Below are 6000 nucleotides of genomic sequence, written 5' to 3'. Positions count from 1 at the left end.
TTGGAACCATTCACTGACCTATATCTTATCTGGTGTTATGCTACAATTTCTATCAGCCATAGCGGAACCACAAAAAACTTTGCCTGCAATCCATTGTCCTGTCGGAACAACCAATCAAGTTGGGTAACACTCCCACTTCCTGGAAGCACACAGGAAGGATGGGAAGCCTGAGGATCATGCATCAGTTACTATAGGAAAGATCCCATTGTGCATGGAAAGAGATATTATATTTGATCTTTAAATACAGATGGGATTTCGTTCTAATTTGAATCGTGGAACCTCCCAGCAAAGGGGAAGGGGGGATGGGGGGTGTTGCTGGTGCTACCTGGTGATGGACCTTGCCAAATTAACATGTTAACACACATACACACACATTCTTTATAGCCCGAACACCAAAGATTCCCAGATTACCAGGCCACTCAGGCTACCTGTCTGAACACATTCCAAACGACCCCAGCCCTTGGTCTATCCCTGTGACATATTGAACAATTAAACATTACACACTGTCCGTTGTCATGAACTAATCTTTACCCTTACAACACACACACATACACACACACACACACACAATATTGACCCACACTGATTATCCAATGCAAGGTGGTACGTTGTTGACAAAAATGCAATTGGTCATCCTCAATCTCTGTCCTGTTCAGTGTCTAAACAGCAGGGAGACGCCAGTAATCACAACATCTTTTATCCCTAGTCAATGCCTTGAAAACATCTCTGACCTGTGTGACATCATCCCATCCTGCAGCAGTTGGCTCAAAGAGACCCTGTTATACCACACCGTTTAGGCTAGCCCAGCCCAAATTCACTGATTTCTTCAAGTGCACCTGAAAACTGAAATGGGGTCACTGTTGTGGTTATGCTTTCATGTGATGCAAACTATATGGTTTCACAGGAGCAGCAGGTGAACCGTCTGCTCACATTCTCTCAAAAATAGTTAATATAGGCTAGTGCCACTCAGGAGATCATTAAAGTATCTATCTATCTATCTGACTGTCTATCTATCCTCTGTCAATTTAACAATCAATTATTAAAAAGCACATGGTACTGAATATGAAGTTTGTCCCTTTTCATACCTCACTATGTTCTTTGCCAGAGCAGCTGACTAAAGGTAGTCTAGAGTTCAAAGGGATGCCTTTATATTAACATAGGCTCTAGGTAGGCCAAATATTTAACATTCAAGTTACACTCATTTTTCCTTCAATATATCTCGAAACATCGCAGACAGAAGCCACACAAATGTTTATATCTTATATCTTTCTCTATAATCTTTAATAGAAGCGCGCGCCTCCTCTTTCAAATAGCGCGTGCAGTTGAGCTAGAAAAATAGTGCATTAATGAAGAAGTTCTACCATTTTAACGAATTCTAAGATATGAACGTTTGTTATAATAAAAGCTCAGTCACATTGCATGCTACTGTAGTTATAAAACATCCCATCGCATTCACAAACAACTGCCAGTTGTGAAAAATGACTGTTTTACTAACCTAGAGGGTGGAACAGGTACTCGATTCCTTTCGAGGAGTCCAAAGGATTCTCAAAATGTATTAAGTTTGGCCACCGTGAGATTCATTGGGATGACGGCGATGCGCAATAGCGTTTGACACACTGCACTCTGTCCAGGATCGCCTCCGAATCTGCCCTGAATCCCGAGCGCTCAGAGTGACCTCATTTCTGATAGCTCCTCTAGCTCCCCCCCCTGCCCACGCGTATTGGCTTAGGTTGTACTCGTCTCCATTCAGAAATTCGGAAATGGCTGGCGCCGCACGCCGATTGGTTAAGAACGACGCCAGTCTCTTTACATAAGGAAGGCAAATCGTTATGCGAGACGGTGAATGTGGCAGCGACGGTGGTTGGTCAGTAGGCTCAGTACGAGTGGCTGTTATCTAAACTGTTACACAAGCGTTTGTATAAGCAATGTGGGAATATTGTCAATCAGCTCCATGCATGATATAAACAGGAGTCAGTATACTGTTATAGGCATATTAGAGGCGCTATAAACTCCTAATTAATGGAGAATAACTAAGTTTAATAGTAATAATAATAAAAACATAAAGTAACTGATATAACAGTAGTAATAATAGCCTACTATAATAACAATAACGACAGTGACAATCATAATAATTACATAATAATTATAACTATAATAAAAAGTGACATAATTATGATAAATGTAAATTTTCAGAGCAGCCCTTTTTGTTGCATTCTCTCTAGATGAAGAATTGTCCAGGGGGGGCAAAGCTTCTTGTGGTCCCAGTCTCCAGAGTGGTTTGTCTGAAAGCAACTGGCTTAAGGCCAAAAAGTCTGGAGGCCAGTGTGGGGGGGCCGGGGGGGGGGGGGGGGGGGGTGATCAGAGTCTAACATCATGGGACGGATCATATAATTAATTCTAAATCAAGGGCTTTTGAGATAATAATTGAGAATTCCATTATTAAAGGTATAATATGTAATATTAGGATTAAAATAAACATTTTTTCAAAAATACTACATCCATAGGGCTTTGCGAAGGCTGCAGAGTAAAAGTATTGCTTTTCCATAAAAAATTATATTTTGTCTGAAATTATTACATTATGAAATTTTGACTGACCGACAATGACACTCTGTTGATATCATACGAGCCAATAGTATTACAGCGTTGGTACTGCGTGCTGGGTTGCCAGGTACTATTCTAGCTTCACCACTGTGAGATTAGCACTAGCCAGCTAACGTTATACTTCCATGAATTAGCAGCATTTTAGATGTTGGTTAGCATCAAGTGTGTGTGCGACTATAAAATGGCAGCTTTTCGTCCACTTCCGCTCACTCTTTTCAGCTAAACGTTCTGTAAAATGGCAGTGCTTCTCCACCTGAGCCCCGGCGAACCGTGCGATACGAATCGCAAAAGCTCAGTGACCAAAGAAGGGGCAAAACTCGTATAAATATCTTGCCAGCCTTTGCTCGTTGGACGAAGTTTATGGAGTTTTATGGGATAAAGTCGCAGGTCACACGTTACAATAAGGGTCACAAAAAACATTAGTTAACTGTTAACTAATGCTTATTTAGGGTTAGGTTAGGTTACTAATGTTAATTAGTAACCTTAGTTAATATAAATAACATTAGTAAATGGTTAATAGAGACATTTGTTAACTGTTACTTAATGCTTAATAATGCATTAACTAACGCTTATTAATGTACCCTTATTGTAAAGTGTTACCAAGTCGCATGGTGACATGGCTACTTTTCTACTAGACCGGTAAGCTAGCTAACTAGCTATCGTTATCTTTCTTGGAATCTGCATAGCCAGACTTACTTTATCTCCACACAGCATCTAATGTAACTTATTACATGGCACTCTGAAATACTTGATTGTGATTACTGATTAGTGTAACGTTATGTTCCTCTCGGAATGATCTTATCACAGTATGAATGAAACAGTGCATTCTCTGGCATTTTGGCAACCAATACATTGTGTTGTTGCAGTTCTTATCTTTAGACACTAGATGGGGGAAATAATCCACATATTACATATTATACCTTTAAGTAGTTTACACAGTCCAATGCAGTGTCAATGCAGTGTTGTTTGCCAGTAGAAAAATAGAAACAAATCATATTTAGTTTGTTTTATTATTTGTTAACTTATGGATCAAAGCAGGACCAGGTGTGTGTGCTATTGTTCATCCGATGTCACTGCAGACATAACACATTCATTGACCATGGTCCGGCTCACAACCAGTCTATAGCCTACACATGTTCAGCTCTCCCCTCTGTATCCTCTGTGTAGCACCACCCAAATCATGACACCGATGTTCCTGAGGGGTTCGAACCCCCCTCCTAACCCAAGCCCCAAAGCCCCAGCCTAAATCTGATACAGTAACAACCAACCATGTTCCTTCAGAGAAAGATACACCATTCTCCTTAGCTCCGAAGTCAGCAACTCCCTCTCCCCGAGTTCCTGAGGTCTCATCCCACGCAACATGGCCAAAAATAAAACCTTCTCCTGGCCAAGCAAATTCTCAGATCCAGACTTCACACCAAAGGCATTGGCAGGTTGTTGTAATTTTTGCACCACTGCTGGCTGACCTTCGCAAACACAGAAAGCGGCTGTCACATGCACGCCCCTCCATCTGTTACGGACTGCAGCGGGAGTCTGAGGAAAACAATGGTTATGTATCGTAACCCCAAATCTATGAGTGGAGCGAAGCCCTACAGGGCAAGTTCCTTACGTAGCTAGCTACGTTGTCTGGAAAAAGACAACACTCACGCACTTGTGACCTATCAGAACAGGTAACAATGTTCTCCAAAGGTGTGAACCGTGTCAACTGAGCATGACTCGGGTGTGACGTCCCTCTCTTCATACCAGCGCGCAAAAGCAGCCCACTTGCCAGAATAAAACGTTGCAGTGGAGACCGCACACACACTCTGAATAGTACAGATCACATCCGGAGAGAGGCCTCTTCCAGACCATCTCCACCGTTCAGTAGCCAAGCCACCAGCGGCCGACCCAGTGTTGGAGGCACACAAATCGAGCCCTCTGCCTGGGACAGCCCATTCGGCCACCGGAGCATGGGCCGTGGGCCCGCCGACGCCATCGCCATCACCTCCATATACCACCATGCCCAGTGCCGGTCCAGTGCGATCAGGATCACTGACCGCAGGCTGACCCTGGCTTACAACGGTAGGATTAAATTCATCACCGTCTGTGTCTCACAGGATCTAGACGGAGCCTTGTAAACCACCTCTGGACGCGTCTCAAGTGCAGCAGGCCCAGTGAGACCACCACGTGAGCCGCTGCCGTGAGACTCAGAAGACGCATCACCAACAAGACTGAAACCACCGCCGTGGGGCAAAAAATGCTGAGAGACTTTTCTAGTGTTTCCCTCCGTGGAACAGGAGACACGCCCTCATGGTCCCTGTGTCCAGGCTGATACCTATAGGTAAATCACCTGACGGGCCGGCCAGAGGATGCTCTTCTCCCAGTTGATAGCAAACCCCAAGTCGGTCAGATGGCTCACTACCATGGCGGTATGCTTCAACGCCAGAATCAGTGACAGAGCCAGAACCAGCAGGTCGTCCAGATACAGCGCCAACTCTGCACATACAGTATGGAGAAGGTCGTGGGGGCAAGAGCATACCCAAACGGGAGTCTGGTAAACTTGTACGCCACGCCCTGGAAGGCAAAGCACAGGTACTTCCGATGCCGCGGCACGATCAGCACGTGGAAGTAAGCATCTTTCTAAATGATTCAACAGTCAGCATGTGAAACTTCAATTTTGCCACTGCCTTGTTGAAAAGCCGGAGGTCCAAAATGTGTCTTTTTCGGCATGAGGAAGTAGCAGGAATAAAACCCCTCGTTCTTCTGCCCAGACGGGACCACAGTCACGTGAACCAAGAACGTGAACAAGGAACTGACCAGAAACCCATTTGTCCCTGACCATAGCACCTGAACAAGGAACTGACCAGAAACCCATTTGGGACTGAGGTCTCAGTCCCAGGCCCAGACTCGCCAGAGACGGAGCCACTCGCATCAGGAACGTCGGAGGTGAGGTTGCCGTCGGCCTCAGAACCTCCTTGTTCTTCATCATCAGACGTGTGGAGGGACAGCCTCGTCTCTGGCTGCTGGACCGGAACACCGACATCTTCTCCCTCGTCGGAGCCCCCCTCCGAACTTCTCAGGAAGGCGAGGCAGCGTTGGTCGGGGATCCCCGAGGGATGCCGCCAGCCTGTCGGTGAGTAGCTGGCTTGTCATCTTCTCGTTCTTATTGCTTCTTGAGTCATTGCGAGATTAAAGTTTCTAGGAGAAGATGAGTGGATTTGGACCCCTTTAAGGGCGCATGTTCTGATTGGTCGCAGGTGCGTGTATGTTTTTCTTTTTTCAGTCAGCGTAGCTAGCTACGATTGGATAAGCCAATAAGGAGCTTGCCCTGTCGGGCAGAGCTCCACGAAATTGAAAAGGACCAGAACCATCTATGGTCCAGGGGGCCTACAGTATCCAAAGAAAGCTTCAACTGAAGCA

This window comes from Borostomias antarcticus, assembly GCF_949987555.1.
Source record: "Borostomias antarcticus genome assembly, chromosome: 12".
NCBI classification, from domain to species: domain Eukaryota; kingdom Metazoa; phylum Chordata; class Actinopteri; order Stomiiformes; family Stomiidae; genus Borostomias; species Borostomias antarcticus.
The sequence above is the reverse complement of the archived record's forward strand: the minus strand, read 5'-3'. Positions refer to the sequence as shown.